The sequence below is a fragment of the Mesocricetus auratus genome, unplaced genomic scaffold (genome assembly GCF_017639785.1).
Source record: "Mesocricetus auratus isolate SY011 unplaced genomic scaffold, BCM_Maur_2.0 Super-Scaffold_100018, whole genome shotgun sequence".
Taxonomy (NCBI): Eukaryota; Metazoa; Chordata; class Mammalia; order Rodentia; family Cricetidae; genus Mesocricetus; species Mesocricetus auratus.
Window position 1 is genome coordinate 29,185,285 of NW_024429199.1, and position 17,738 is coordinate 29,203,022.

Consider the following 17,738-nt stretch of genomic DNA (forward strand, 5'->3'; position numbering starts at 1 on the left):
TACATCATTACCCCCCATTCCACATATACACACTCTTGTTAAAAGTGACAGGTTTATGCTACTTTCTGCAAATCTTTGAATTGAATTTATTCTTTTCTGTGACAAAAACTTGCTAGGTGGCTCAGGTTGGTCTCAGACTCTATATCGCCTAGACTGATCTCAAACTTGATTCTCTGAATCAGCAAATGATCACAGGTATGTACACTGCTCTCAGCTTTACTCCAAATTTACTATAAGCATCTGGCCATGTGCATGAAAGTTTGGGTCTTCTCTCTCCAGTCCCAAGAAGAGTGCTATGTTCTGTGTTCTTGGCCTTTTTGTGTTTCCCAGGACAGTGGCTGGTGCTATATACCACCCAACTGTTTGTTTTTTCTTAGGGTGTGGCTACTTTTTCCTTAATATTAAGCATGTTTTACGATTCTGCAAAGCACCTTCCAGTATCATGACTGTTAGTCATTTGAGATGAAGCTTTTTAGTAGAGCCCAGTTTGACTTTTCCAGTTTTGATGACATAGTAAGTTGTGTCTTGCTCAGTAGGGCCTTACTATTAGATTGTGGGGAGTAACTGATAGCTTTAGCCATAGCCTGTGATGTTTAGGAAGTTCTATGGGATGCTTTTGGCTAGAAACTCAAAAAGATATAGAAAATTTCCTGGCAAACAGAGGTTTTATTTGGTGGCATAAGATGTTGTGTCCCTGCTTCAGTCATTTAAGATCTGACTCAGAACTGACCCCCCCACTCTACCACTCCTATGTGAAGGTCTCTTAGAAAATTATCCATTCTTGTCCCAAGGACTTGAGGTCAAGGTGCTCCAGCTAGCTGCTGCTTTTGTTTCTGTTAAGCTCCTTGTTTGCTTCTCTACATCCCCCTGCAAATGGTCACCAGGATACAAATTTTACCTTTAAAAGCTCCCTGCAGAAAATAGTTGGGACTGCTCTGCGAGAACTGTTTTTGTCTAGGCAGTGGATACCTAGATTAATAAATATTTCTAATTTGGACTCTGCTTTTGTGAACTTGGAACTTGGAATCTTTGCCCCACAACAATGTCTAGTTGGGGAATTACCTCCATATTATATGCTGACTCCATTAGTTCCTAAAATAATATCTAATGTATGTATTTTAAGAGCTACCTACAGTAGTCAGATTTCATCCAGATTTTCAAAGCCCTTCACTGTTAGCCCTCCCATATTCTTTGTTACTCCACCAACCCCTTAACTCCCCAATATATCCTCCTATTTTAGTTTCTCATCTATCTGTTTATAAAACTATATGTATTTCTCTTTCCTTAGAAATTCCTTCCTCCTTCTGATCCTTACTAGCTACATAACCTCTGTGCAAAGCAACACCTTTACAGATTGGGAAAAGATCTTTACTGTCATACATACAACTGATAAATGATTAGTGTCTAAAATATATTCAGAATGATAGCAACAACAACAAGAAGAAGAAGAACAACAAACCCTGAACATCAAGAAAACTAATAAACCAGTTAAAAATGGGATATGACGCTAAACAGAGTAATCAAAAGATGAAGCACAACTGAGTTGAAAATACTCAACATCTTAAGCCTACAGGGAATTATAAATTAAAACTAATTTGAGATTTCTTCTTACCCTAGTCAAAATGGACAATATCAAGAAAACTAATGGTGGCACTTGCTGGCAAAGATGTGGGGGATAGGAGGACTTTTACTTATTGTTGGTGGGAGTTGAAATTGGTACATTCTCTTTGCAAATCTGGGTGGACATTCATCTGGAAGAATTAATCTCCATCAAAACCCAGCTAGACTACTCTTGAGCATGTATTCAAAGTATTCTACTACAGAGACACTGACTCAACCATATTCATAACAGCCAGAAACTGGAAACAACCTAGACAGCCGTCAACTGAAGAAGGGATAGTGAAAGTATTGTACATTTGCACTATGAAATAGTATTCAACTGTTAAGAAAAACTAAATTATGACATTTGAAGTTAAATGGGTGTAGCTAGAAATAATTGTCCTGATTGAGATAACCCAGATCCCGAGACAAATATTGCATGTTTTCTTTTATATGTGGAAGTTGATTTTAAGCTTTGAATATGTATGATTGAATCCAAATGGGATGAGGCTCTTAAGTGCATTAAATGCAGAACTATAAAGAGGAAGTCCTTCTAGAACACCTTCCTAATACTATGAACCTTTAATGAGGTTCCTTGTGTTATAATGTCCCATGCCCCATAAAATTATCTTGTTGCTACTTCATAACAGTAGTTTTGCTATTGTTTTTAATCTTGATATAAATATCTTTGTTTATCGGTAGTCTTAGGTTACACCTGTGAAAACGTGGTTCTCAGCAAGAGGATCCTGTCCTACAAACCACTGATCAAGCTGTTTTGCAGAATTATTTGATATTTAATACATTTTTATATTTTTGTGAATTGTTGTGTGCCCATTCTTGTATTACATTCTTTGAGACCCAAATTGATCATTTTATTTATCTTGTAGTTACCTATTGTATTAGGATTTTGCACTTTGTTATGGTTTTATATTGGACAATAATTTAATACTGTAGCTTGTTTCTTATGTACCTTGCTTTCCTGACACTGTGTTTCTAAATGTTCCTATATCTCTCATAATTGTCAGATGTATCTAAGTATCTAGGTTGCCCATTTTGTTACTTTTTAAGGTATTTATTCAAGTCAATATTCTTTATTTAAAAAGAATGATTCATGTATCATTAATATCTTAATTATTGTCATTTTTGTTTGTTTGTCTTGAACTCAATGCATGTTTATGTAATTAATTTTATTTTGTTTTTCTTGTTTAGTGCTGAGAGTACTTTAAATCATGAAAATTATGGGTTTGCAATACTTTTTGTTATTTTAAAATAGCTTTAACTATCCCATTTTTAAGGACTTTATATGAAAGTTTAAAAAAATCTTCCACGTTTCTGTTTTTGCTTTGTTGTTGCCACCATTGCTATTTTTCCGTTTTGCTGCATTTTAGACAAAAATTACTTTTGGCACAATGCCTGTTTTCTTCCTGTTTTGATTGGCTAGTTTGTGTATTACTATGAAAGGAGGTTTAGTAATTATTGAAAAGGCAGCTTTAGGAGAAGATGGTATCCTAGAAAATAGTACTTAAAGAAAAAACTTGAAATCACACATTAACTATCCTGATCATTATTTCCTTTTTATTTTGGCTTTCTTATCTTGTCTTTTGCCTTTATGAACTTGTAGTGTTCATTCAGATATCTCATTTTTAATCTTTGTCCATATTCTTGTCGTTTCATTATTCATATCTTGTTCCATGGGCTCTGCATTTTATTGAATTCTAGCAGGCTAAAATTAATCAGTGCTGTATAAAATTATTTTCTGTATTGCATCTCCTTTGCTTGTCAAGCACTGTATCCCATTTTGCTCACAGCATCTTTTCAGTCCTCATATTTAAATGTTCATGTTTCCACTCTGACCTGGAAGAGCAGAACAATGTATTTATTACTCAGATTCTCCTTGAGATTTTCCCTCTGCTCATCTGTGTTGTCAAAATTAATGTTTCCTCAGATCACATGTCAAAGGTGACTGAGAACACCAAATTCAGGTTCTGCATCCTGAAAGAAAGAAAGAAAAACACATGTCTGAAGTTTGGGACTGTGCTGTGTGTCGTGAATGTCTTCTTTCCATTTCAGCACAAATGACTTTCTGGGCTAGACTTCTTAGCTACCAGAGGTTGGAATTATGTATCTTTAAGCACAGTTCGACATTGAGCATCTAGAGAGCACATACTTCTGGGAATGCATATTCAATCTTGTGGTTACATTGTTTCAGTTACTGATTAATCTAACATTCTAAACTCCCCTAAATCTATGACATATGTTGTATATATTTGAATGTCAATTGTGGTCATAATCTCAATTTTCTATTGAGGACCTATCTGTTAGCAGGCTATCTCTTGTACATTTGTACACTTGTAAACACCTGAAAACAGTCTGTTGTAGGCAAGAAATTAAAACCCTTTTATATGACTCTGGTGACTAATTTTTTCCAATAAGTATTTCATACAAGGCTGGATCATTAAATCCTGTTCTAGGAATATTGGAATTTAAGGTATCTAGATTCATAAACTAAAGTCCTGTAGCATAAATCCTTTGCATATATTGAAATCCTTCTAAGTAAGATCATAGTTAGATTCAGGGTACCACTTGCCTGCTGGCTGTTACTTGGCTATTAGGCCTTGTGGACATGTTTACTACTTAACTTCCATTCATATAAAATACCAGTTAAATTATCACCCCTCCACATGCCAATAACTATTTTTATAATTATGAAATTTAGCAAAACAATGGGAATATTTAACAATTTAGTGTCACGAAACACAAAATTGTCATTTATTACCTTAATCATGCAAATTGGATCACCTTATAGCTTGCCTACCTCAGTTGAGATTATCTCTACCTGATTTTGCCTGAATAGAATTAGCTCTCTGGGAAGCCACAGCTTTACCAAAGACTCTTGATATCAGCAAACTACAATTTTAAAAAGCTTATCTATTTATTTAATGGGTGTATGTGTATGAATGCATGAACATGTGTATTTGTGAGTATGTGAGTGTGCGTGCATCCATGTGCATGTGTGTGTGTGTGTGTGTGTGTGTGTATGCACGTGTGTATGTGTTTGTGTGGGTATAGGTCAAAGGAAAACTTGCAGGAGTCAGTTAACTCTTTCTATCATATTGATCTCCAAGAATGGACTCAGACTATCATGTTTGGCAGAAAGTACCACAACCAACTGAGACATCTGAACCAGGCATTAGTAAATTTCAAAAGTTCATTTGATTTAGGTATATATTATATAAGCATATAAGTACATGTAAAACCTACATATTTAAGAAATTTCATGGTTGGTAAGCATTGAAGCATTAGTGCTATTCTCAGCATGAGGTATAAATAAATTACATATGTTCCTCAGTCATTTGTACAAATAGTCCCCTTAAGTGATTGGCTCTCCTGATTATTTCTGAATTCTCCAGGTGTATCCACCTACTTCTCTGTAATACATGTAGCTTGACCATACCATTACTTATGTCAAGTAGTTCATTCTTTACAGTCTAACCTCTTGTATGCTTTAATTTTATTTTTCCTATACACCTGGTAATATCCTTATATGTAAAATTATAAAATACAATTAAAATTCTTCAAATTACAGAACCACAAATATGGAAATGTTTGTTTTTATGTAAACTGAATTAGTTACTTTGTAAACAAGGCATATTTGGGGTTGAAGCCACTGTGACAATAAGAATGGTTGTAGGATTCTAGGAAGTTTTATATTTAGATAAATGTGAGAATTATTCAAAGAATTTTTATTAATTTTTTATTTAAAAAAGCAATCTTATTTTACATACCAATCACCGTTCCCTTTCCCTCCCATCCTCCCACTCCCCCCACCATCTCCCCATTCCACCCTCTATTCACTCTACAGAGAGGGTGAGGCCTCCCATGGGAGGGGGTCATCGAAGTCTGTCATATCATTTGGGGCAGGACCGAGCCCTTTCCCTTATATGTAGCCTAAGCCAGGTATCCCTCTGTAGAGAACGGGCTCCAAAAAGCCAGTTCGTGCATTAGGGATAAATACTGGTTCCCCTGCCAGTGGCCCTATAGCCTGCCCAAGCCTCCCCACCTGTAAAGAGAGGCCTTTTCCTTGTCTGCCACTTTGGTTTATCCCCTGCAAGTCTCCTGGGCTCTGTAGCGTTGTAGTCCCAAAATAGCACACAAGACGCTGTATTAATTATGAAGCTATTGGCCTTGCTTGATTCTTACTGGCTAGCTCTGACTTAAGTATTTATCCCATAATTGTTAATCTAAGTATTTCTCTTACTGGAGCAAAGTTCTGGACATCTTATTTCTCTGGTGGGCTACATTGTGCCTTCCTGTGTTTCTCCTACCCAGAGTCCTCTTGGACTCCTAGTCCCACCTATCTTGCTTCCCTATTGGCCAACAGTGCTTTATTGACATATACACAGGACTTCCCCCATCACCACCCATGTTCAGGAGACCTAATTAAGTCCTATGCAGGTTCTCCAGCCATCAGTCTGGAGTCAGTGAGCTCCCACTTGCTCAGGTCAGCTGTTTCTGTGGGTTTCCCCAGTGTGGGCTTTAATTTTAATTTTACTTTATGTATGTGGGTGTTTTGTCTGTATGTATGTGTCTGGGCATCACATGCATGCACTACCCACAGGATACAGAAGAGTGTGTGAGCTGCTCTGAAACTGAAGTTATAGACAGTTGTGAGTTACTAGGTAGGTGCTGGGATTCAAACCCTGTTCCTTATTAAGAGGAGCAAATGCTCTTAGCCACAAAGCCGTCTCTGGTCCCCAAACTGAGATAGTTTTAACTAGGTTTGGCAATGCAAATGAATTTCTATCATCAGATCCATGCTTAAACAGAAAAGGAAATGCCATGTCCTGTTGTCAAAATATTGGTAAAGAATAGAGGTTTAATTGTTCTAAATTAAGGAACAGACCTACCATTTTCTATGTTTCTCAATCTAAATATTTCTAAAATTGATTAATTCTTGCCCAACTCCGTATCCTCTAATTTTCTAAAATCATCATTTACCTTAATAAAATTCTCTCAATTTCTTGTTTTTCTCTACATGTATTTCCATTTCCTTTCTCTTTCTTGGCCTGTTAAGTTTCAAAGACTGGACAAAGTGCTTGAATAATTTTAGTACTAAATATTACTAGGTACCATTGATGCAAATAGTATTTTCTGGTCTTAGTTAATGATTGAATAGGAAGAATTTTATGAAAATATAGTGTCTGGGAGTCATTTTAGGGTAGGTGAGGGAGACAGAAAAAAAAACTGAGAGTCAGTTTATCTAACTTTAAATAACGACCATGCTCTATCTTTAAGGACTTTGGTGATCTTATAACTGCTCTCTGTTAACTTCCATTCTTTTTTTTCTAAAAGAAGAAAAATAAACCCTTTCTGTATCCTCTGTAGGGATACTGTGAAACTTAAATAAATTAATGTAAATAAAGTCTGTTACGATGCCATCTTCTTATTTTGTTAGCTAAATGTTGTTGATAAATGTCGTGGAACACTCCCTTCTTGAATTTTGATAACTAACCCAAAATCTTAACCCAAATCTTTCTTCTTCCACATACATAATTAATAGTCTCTATGTTTTTGATATTTAGTTAATTTCTTTGAATGTCACACATGTGAGTGTGTGTTAAATACAGGAGAAAATTAATTAGAAATGAGCACTTTTATATGAGGAAATCTGTCTGAAACTCTGCAAACATCTTCAGGGGAAAATAACTCAGTGGCTAGATTATCAAATGTAGCTGTTCAGTAGTTCAGCTCATACCTGACAGGCTTCAAAGATTCTGTATGCAAATTGGTCTCCCAGATGCAAGGGTAATTAGCATGAGTTGATACTTAGCTCTGTTCTATCCATTCTTCTTCATGTTTATTTTAGTAGTTTAACAATTGTCTGCAACTATTTAATCCACTCTTGGAGCCGTTATAAAATTACCCTACCGTTGCTTGTGAAATAAGACCTCTCCCTGTTTTGTAATGCACTCCATTTACTTGGTATGCTGAGCTTGGCACCTTGGGTGAAGATGCAGGGAAATGAGATGCAGGAGAACCATAATCTTTCACTGAAACACGTACTGATGTTGATCACTTTTGGCCTTGTTGGTGTTACATTTTTTTCATAGGTTTGCTATTGATGCTTCTTCTTGGTGCAATAGCAATGAGGAAGCATGTGTGTGTGTTGTGTGTGTGTGTGTGTGTGTGTGTGTGTGTATTCCATGTGCATGCGGACATGTGTACTCTAGTAGAAATTGAGACAGGAGCATTGACTTTACTTGAAAGCCATAAAGCTTAATGGACATGAAACATAGGAAGACTTCTCTAGCTAGAAAAGGCTATGCAGGACTTAGTGATGTTATCCTTCCTGAATGAGGATCACAGTCAGAGGAAGGGATTTAGGGAAGTTTCTAAGGTTACAGGGTCTGATTTATGCTCATGCAATGTTCCCCACTCAATGTTTGAAAAGAACATTTCTGTGAAGAGGATTTATTTCTCTTTAAATATCTTATAATTTTTTCTTTTTATTAAAAATGTGTTTTTCCTCATATAATGTATCTTGATTTATGGTTTCCTCTCCCTCCAGGCTCCACTCCCCAACCTCTTCTCCCATCCATATCCACCTCCATTCTAACTCTCATTAACAGGTAAACAGGTTTCTAAAGGATAATAATAAAATAAGAAAGATAAAACAAAAACAAATTCATTGGAATAAGAGAAAAACAAATAGAAGGACAAAAATCCAAGGATAAACACAAGAAATAGATTTGGATGCAGAGCCTCACTTGCTTGCATACCCTGGAGTCCTGTAAAAATATTGAAATCGAAGCCATAATATATATGCAAAGAACCTGTAGAGTAAAAAGAGAATAGTGCCTGGGCGCACGCACACACACACACACACACACACACACACACACACACACACACACACACAAATAAGAAAAGGAAAATCTCTGACATGACATTTTGTATGAGACAAGGAACCCCCAAAGATACTTTTGAGTTCATTTTCTGTTGGTAATCTACCATTGGTTATGCAGTCTACCCTTAAGAGTGGTTTCTTTCTCCAATGAGACTCTACTGGGTAAAAGTAAACTTTCACTCATAAGTTGTTGTCAATTGGAGGTTGCTTCTGTGTTAGGGATGGGACATGTGTCTACTTACTTCAGCTCTAGGATCCTAGCTGATGCAAACCTGGACAGTCCCTGTGCACATAGCCTCAGTCTCTGTGAGTTCTATGTGTATTAACACTGTCATGGATGAGTCTATGTGTTTTAAATGTCTTAATTTAAAAAGTATTATTTTCTTGGTGTCCTCTTGTTGGGAGATATGTGATTACACTGTGTGAAGATATGCTACTCTGGTTGATTTAACAAAGAGCTGAATGGCCAATAGCTAGGCAGGATTTTCAGGCACAGAGGATGCTGGAAAGAAGAAGAACAAAACTGTAAGGAGATGCCAGGGACACAGAGCAAGCAGAATGGGTTTTACAAAGTAAAGGGGACAGAGTCACATAAAAGAACATAGATTCAAAGGTATGGGTTAATTTAAGTTATAAGAGCTAGTATATAACAAGCCTAAGCTATTAGTCTAGCTTTCATAAATGATAAAAAAGTCTCTGTGTCTTTATTTGGGAGTTGGTGGGTAGGACTGAGAAAGACTCCCCACATCCTCTATCATTTCTGGCTCACATTTGGGAAAAGGATTTATAGTAATTAATAACTTCAACAAAAACAAAAAATTGCCCTGCTGTGTTACAGATATGGTATAAATAGTCTAATGGGAATTAAATTGGATGGGTTTGACTTAGCATTGTACATATTCAGAGATAGAAAATGTCATTTAAAAAGAAGTCTTTTACTGAAGTAGATATTCATACTTAGATATAATTGATAAAATATTAGAACTATGAAACATTCTAGGCTTCCCTTTACTGTCAATTATTCAATTTGTTTGTCGTATTTTTCCTTATTTTCTATGATGTTTTGGTTCCTTGTGAGTGTATTTACTTTTTTTCTGTGATTAAACTGCTATGTTGATGGATATATTTTATTAGCTTTACTTTTACTAGATATTGTTAATGTGTTACCAATTTGAACACATGCACACACACACACACACACACACACACACACACTTCAGTCACAGGACTGAGTTTAGTTCCCTCTCTTAGTTTGTATCTTGGAGTTCATGATAAGATCAGTGTCCTCATGAGAGGAGGAAGACACATTAGAATTCTCTTTCTATCCCATGTCAGTACACAGTAACAATGGGGATGTTTGTGAGCCAATGAAAAACCTTTCACTGGGAACCTATGCAGCTGGCAACTTTATCTTGGACTTTTCTGTCCTCCAGAAGCACATTAGAGAACTACAAAACAATTGTTGAAATGTTTTGTCCTGGTAGCTGAAGGTGACTGATACAGAGTAATGAATGTCACCTGCTGTATGAATCTTTTGTGTGTCTATCATTACTTCTTGTTGTAACACATTTAAAATGCTGTGTAGTTGCACTTGAAACAGCATTTTAGTATTATTTTTTAAAAATATTTGGGCATAGAGCATTTTGAAGCAGGGTGAGATATTCCTCAGTCTTAGTGAGCGATGAGGTGGGACTACTCTGCTGATCCTGAAGAATGTGATCTACACAGTATTGGATCAGTTCCCAAGTGTGACCACTCTAGCTATCAGAGAAGTGACTCAGAAACGTGGTACACCTGTTCTTGTTAGGCTGCGAGGAGGAATGGGTTGGGAATTTTCTGGCACTGGCAAGGGAAATGATGGAGTTATCAAACGGAGAATATATGGCTCAGGTTCAGTGGGGCAGCTGGGGTAACTTTGGTGCAGCAGCTTGCCTCTGCCTCTTATACATTGTCTTTCACTAGCAGCCTGGACTCAGCAGATGGTGAGGGATGCAATGAAGGCTCCTCCTTGATGTATCACTATAGGGTGGACTCAGGGTAGTGCCTCTAACTAAACCTAGAGCCCATAAGTATAACAATATTTGATGCTATATAGGGAAAACAATATATTTACTTACCAGAGAGAGAGAGAGTTGCACAGACCAGGAGTAAGAAGCGTGGCTGGCTTCCAGGAGAAAAAAAGGAAGGCCCTTTTCCTTTCACTTCCTTTTATCTCTACCTTGACCCCACCCTAATGGGCGGATACCTTTGTGGGGTTCACTCCTACACATAAGATATGTGAAGCTCCTTTGTCACCAAGTGTACTGGTATCTTCAGTGATCAGACATAGAAAGATGGCCACCATAGGGTACCAAAGTGGTGATTTGCCATTACTGATTGCTTCCTTTCACAGTCTATCTTACTATTGTAAGAGCCTGTCACACCATTACTGGGTTCTAGTGCCATTCATTTCAAGATGGCATCTATTGATTCTTTCTGGTTATTCTGTCTTTCAATGCAAGACCTGAGTGTTCCAATCCTGTCCTATTGCCTTAAAAATCTTGTTTTGATTTGTATTTTCCTGATGACCACGGATGGTTGATCATTTTCACATTTATTGATTTATTGTGTTTTTCAGGGTTCCTCTTTGAATTGTTCTATGTATCATTTATCCTGTTTTGAATAAGTATATTCTATATTTGTATCCATTTCTCTTTTGAATAAAATCATTTTAAGCTCTAGATTTTAATTTAATATTTTAGGAGGCTTTTCAATTTACAGCAGTGAATTTCTTTTTAACTATAGTCAGAGCTATATATAATTACTTTCACAATTTTTGCTTATGGAGAATTATTTAGAAGCCTATTCATGTCGTAATGTCATAAATATGTTTTCTTCATGTACTTCTAAACGTTTTTAAAGTTTTACTTTTTAAAGATTCATTGTATGTGATTGAGTTTTATACATAATATATGGTTAGATTAGTTTTTTCCTACTCTATATTTGTAACAAACAATACCATTTATTAAACAATTTACCATAATCAGTAATAATATCTCAGCTATAAATTGTTTCCTTTCAAGTGTGATTATCTTTTAAGAAGTACTCTGGGAGCAGCCCTTACGGATGACTGGTTTAATTCCCAACACGGATATGGTAACTCAGAATTGTCTGTAATTTCATTTTCAGAGGATCCATTGCTGGCCTCTACCACCTACAGACATCAGATATGCAAGTAGATCAGATGCATATACCCAAACACACACACACACACACACACACACACACACACACACACACACATATATATATATATATATGTTCAAACATGTACAAGCAAACTAAATGAATAAATCTTAAAAAGAAATAGCATGTATATCTCCCTTTTAATCCCTGTACCACCTTTGCAATCATATTTTTCTTTTAATGTCATCATTTATTTGTTTATTATTTATTTATTTATTTTTCAGTTTAAATTTAGATAAGAAGCAAGGTTGCTTCACAAGTCAGTTCCAGGTTCCTCTCCCTTTCCCTCCCCTCCTCCTGTGCCCTCCCCCCAACCCCCCCATTATCCCCTCATTTCCCCAGGGAGGATGAGGCCCTCCATGGGGGTGTCCATTGTCTGTCATTTCATATAGGGGAGGGCCTAGACCCTTCCCCAAGAGTTCAGGGTAAGAGTGCACCTCACATTGTTGGATGGGAGTCCAAAGTCCCTGTGTATACTCGGGATGGGTACTGATCTGCTGCCCAAGGCTCAATAGATTACCTAGGCCTCCTCACTGACACCCACATTCAGGGTGTCTTGATAAGTCCCATTCTGGATTCCCAGGCTGATGCCTGGAATTTAAGAGTTAACCTTTGTCAGGTCAGCTGTTGCTGGGGGTTAAACCAGCCCAGTTTTAATCCCTTTGGTCATCAGTCCTCCCTCTCTGTTACTGGTTTCTTGAGTTCAGTTCAGTACTTAACCGAGGGAGTCTGCCTCTTCTTCGATCAGCCACTGAATGAAGTTTCTATTTCCCAGACTCTCTGGCCATGGGACTGTAGGCTGGCACTCCCCAGATCTATGTCTAAAATCCATATATGAGAGAGTACATGACATGTTTCTCTTTTTGTGACTGGGTTACCTCACTCAGGATGGTTTCTTTTAGTGTCATCCATTTGCCTGCGAATCTCAGGATCCATTTTTTTTTCTGCTGAATAGTACTCCATTGTGTAAATGTACCACATTTTCTCTATCCACTCTTCGGTTGAGGGACATCTAGGTTGCTTCCAAGTTCTGACTATTACAAGTAATGCTGCTATGAACATAGTGGATCAGACATCTTTGTATGAATGGGCATCTTTTGGATATTTGCCTAAGAGTGGAGTTGCTGGGTCTTCTGGTAAGTTTATTCCCATTTTTCTGAGGAATCTCCATACTGATTTCCAAAGTGGCTGCACCAGGTGGCACTCCCACCAGCAATGGAGGAGTGTCCCCCTTTCACCACATCCTCTCCAGCATAAATTGTCGTTGGTATTTTTGATTTTAGCCAGTCTGACAGGAGTGAGATGGTATCTCAGAGTTGTTTTGATTTGCATTTCTTGGATGGCTAAGGATGTTGAGTACTTTCTCAAGTGCCTCTCAGCCATTTTAGACTCCTCTATTGAAAATTCTCTATTTGGTTCTGCAGCCCACTGTTTAATTGGGTCCTTTGATGTTTTGGAGACTTGCTTCTTCAGTTTTTGTAAATTTTGGAGATCAACCCTCTGTCAGATGTGGGGTTAGTGAATATATTTTCCCATTCTGTGGGCTGCCTATTTGCCTTGCTGACTGTGTCCTTTGCCTTACAGAAGCTTCTCAGTTTCAGGAGGCCCCATTTATTAATTGTTGATCTCACTGTCTGTGCTACTGGTGTCATGTTCAGGAAGCTGTCTCCTGTACCAATTCGTTCAAGGGTACCACCCACTTTCTCTTCTAAGAGGTTCAGTGTGGCTGGATTTATGTTGAGGTCTTTGATCCATTTGGACTTAAGTTTTGTGCATGACGATAAACATGGAATGATCTGCATTCTTCTACATGCCAGCCTCCAGTTATGCCAACACCATTTGTTGAAGATGCTTTCTTTATTCCATTGTATATTTTTAGCTTCTTTGTCAAAGATCAGATGTTCATACGTGTGGGTGAATATCAGGGTTTTAATTCAATTCCATTAGTCTACCTGTCTATTTTTGTGCCAATACCAAGGTGTTTTCAGGACTATAGCTCTATAATAGAGCTTGAGGTCAGAGATGCTGATGCCTCCGGACATTGCCTTGTTGAACAGGGTTGTTTTGGCTATCCTGGGTCTTTTGTTTTTCCATACAAAATTGGTTATTGTTCTTTCAAGGTCTGTGAAGTATTGTGCTGGGATTTTAATGAGGATTGCATTGAATCTGTAGATTGCTTTTGGCAGGATTGCCATTTTTACTACATTGATCCTACCTATCCAAGAGCATGGGAGATCTTTCCATTTTCTGAGGGCTTCTTTAATTTCTTTCTTTAAAGACTCAAAGTTCTTGCGATACAGGTCTTTCACTTGTTTGGTTAGCGTTACCCCAAGGTATTTTATGTTGTTTGTGACAACTGTAAAGGGTGACGTTTCTCTGATTTCTTTTTCAGCCCTTTTATCATCTGTATATAGTAGGGCTACTGATTTTCTTGAGTTGATCTTGTAGCCTGCCACTTTGCTGAAGGTGTTAATCAGCTCTAACAGTTCCCTGGTAGAGTTCTTTGGGTCATTGATGTAAACTATCATATCATCTGCAAACAGTGAAAGTTTGACCTCTTCCTTCCTAATTTGTACCCCCTTGATCCCCCTTTGTTGTCGTATGGCAATGGCTAGAACTTCAAGTACCATGTTGAAAAGGTATGGAGAGAGTGGACAGCCTTGTTTTGTTCCTGATTTTAGAGGAATTGCGTTGAGTTTCTGTCCATTTAGTTTGATGTTGGCTGTTGGTTTACTGTATATAGCTTTTATTATGTTTAAGTATGTCCCTGTTATCCCACATGTCTCCAATACCTTTATCATGAAGGGGTGTTGGATTTTGTCAAAGGCTTTTTCAGCATCTAGTGAGATGATCATCTGATTTTTCTTTTTCAGCTTGTTTATATGGTGGATTACGCTGATAGATTTTCATATGTTGAACCCTCCCTGCATCCCTGGGATGAAACCTACTTGATCGTGGTGAATGATTGTTTTGATGTGTTCTTGGATCTGATTTGCCAGTATTTTATTGAGTATTTTTGCATTAATGTTCATGAGGGATATTGGTCTGAAGTTCTCTTTCATAGTTGTGTCTTTGTGTGGTTTGGGGATCAAGGTTATTGAAGCCTCATTGAAAGAGTTTGGCAAAGACCCTTCTGCTTCTATTGTGTGGAATACTTTGAGAAGAATTGGTATAAGCTGTTCTTTGAATTTCTGGTAGAATTCTGCACTGAGGCCCTCTGGACCTGGACTTTTTTTTGGTTGGGAGACTTTTGATGACTGCTTCTATTTCCATAGGGGTTATAGGTCTTTTTAAATTGCTTATCTGTTCTTGATTTAGTTTTGGCAAGTGACATCTGTCCAGGAAGTCGTCCATTTCCTTAAAATTTTTGAATTTTGTGGAGTATAGGTTTTCAAAGTATGACCTGATGATTCTCTGGATTTCCTCAGAGTCTGTTGTTATGTCCCCCTTTTCATTTCTGATTTTGTTAATTTGCATTTTCATTCTCTGCTGTTTGGTAAGTTTGGATGCAGTCATATTTTTAAATTATATCTTTTATTTTTGAGGTCATAATTAGACTTAAATCATTTCACTCTTCTCTTTCCTCCTTCTAAACCTTCTCATACACCTCTTTCTGCTCTCTGTCAAATTTGTGACCTGCTTTTTCCTTAATTGTTGTCACATATTTGTATAGGTATATAAGCTTGTATATTTCTAAATACAATCTTCTCAGTCTGTATGTAACTTGTATGCATATTTTCAGGGATGATAATTTGGTACTGAATAGATAAAGATGATTTCTCCCACTCTGAGAATTATTTCGTTGCCTATAACTTTTGTTGCCTATAATGCTGAGTCCTTGTTGTCTTTCCTCTGTTCACTTTGGTACATATGTTGTCCACATTCAGCTTATGCTTAGACAGGCATATAAGTAAGACTTTATAATTGTTCCTTTTGACATTACTTGGAGACACAGTCTCACAAAAATCTCCGTGGTCCTCTGTCTCTTATCCCCTTCTGGCTCCTCTTGCTCATATTCTTTGTGCCTTAGGTGCAGGAGTTGGTGAGGCTCTATAGCAGAAGACACAATGCACTTCAGATGCTTGGCCCAGAGGTCTTGGAACTGGAACTGACTTAAAAACATCCTCCCTTCATGCTAGCTCTCATGGTACCAGAAGGCACCATTTAAGATTTCAAAGGAGGGAGGCACCCAAAAGTTCTACAAACTATGATGCCTATGAAACACAACAATGACCAGGATGAAACAATAACCCTAAGGATGAAGTAGTAGCATGCATAATTTGGTGGTATCCAACTATGCTCTTGTCTAACTAAAATTAAGACCTAGTCAACAAGAGGAATACCATGACTGGTACTGGAAACTTACCAACTATTGAGGGCTAGTGAAGTAATGATTATTAGAAGAGAGTCTATAGCCACAATTTGCTAACCACCATAGTTTCTAACTGCATTATAATATATGTCCTTATACCCACAAGTAAAAGCAGTCTTCATCACTCATCAAGGAAACTTTTCTTTGCAACAGAAGGAAATCACTACAGAAAACTTCTGCCAATCAAAATGCAGATTTTTAGAATTAAGTCTCAAGGGATCCAACATTGTAGAACTCAGTACCCAAATCTATAAAGCAACTTTTGCACCTTTGCAACCTTAATGATTGTTTCAAGTTTAGATTAAGGCTCGGGAACACTTCATTTATTTTGAATAATAAATTTTTCACGTAAAATATTTAAAGGTTTATTTATTTTTATGTATGTTTTTCCTCTTCATGTGTGTATGTCTACTATATGCATATCTTATGCCCATGGGGGTCAAAAGAGGGCATTGGATCCCCAGAAAATATCATTTCAAATTGTGGTGAGCCATCATGTGGGTGTTGGAAATCAAATCCCCATCTTTTGGAAAAACCACCACTGTCTGCTTGCCATCTCCCACATACATGTTAACATGTGTATATACAGACAGAATGGCATGGAATATATTGTGTTTCAACATGAATATCCAATATATTGCACTTTGCTATGCTGAGTATATTGGTTTGAAGACTCTCAAAATAAAGGTTCCTCTGTCCATCCCAGGCCCATCCTTTTGTGTTTCTCTGTCTTGCTCAACTCTGACCAATAGGTATAAAGTTTCTTCTGTCCATTCTCCACTCTCATCCTTTTGTGTTTCTCTATCCTCTGTAAGGGTGACCATAGAAACAGAGTGTTTCTTCTCATAGGAAGGTTATAGAAACTCAAGTTTCTGTTCCAAAGTCAATCATAAGACCAAGAAATATCACCCTATCTCCCAAACCCTGCTGAGTTTATGCATAAGCATTTGCCAGCTGGAATTCTCTGTCCTATCTTGTCTAGTGACACATCATGAACCCTTAGTTTACACTCTGTACCTAGGAAGAAGAAAAGCTACATGGGCTAAATATCAAAAAGCCAGCTTTTGTGTGGTTCCCCCATATCTCTTTGTCTCTGTCTATCTCTCTGTAGTTGGGGCAACTCCATTTTCCCAGTCATATTTTTATGTGGCTCTTCATTGAAGCAAATTATAAAAATAGGCATTTTCCCCTGAATCTTTTGGTTTCATTCCCCCAAGACTCCTGTGCCATGGAAAACTCTGACTAAATAAATATGTTATGACTTGTTCTTGCTAAGTTTGTTTCATAATTGGGTGTCAAACATGACCTTTTTCATGGGAACAGAAAATATTACACATTAATATCCCAAAAATATGTAGATGCATTTAAAGGAAATTGACATTATTTGTCTTTCTCTGCTTTTACAAAATTGTGGCCACTAATCCATGAGATTGACTAATTTTCTACCTATACATTCTGTTTTCTAGTAAATTCTCATTTATATTTTAATCCTATTTATTCAGTGTTTCTTATGTTTTTATGATATTTTAATTTTTTTATATATTGTCCTTGATAACATTTTCCTTTGCAGCTGAAGTTTATAAATTGAACTTCTACCCACCAGAATTATTCAATTCTTATTATTTCTAATTATTT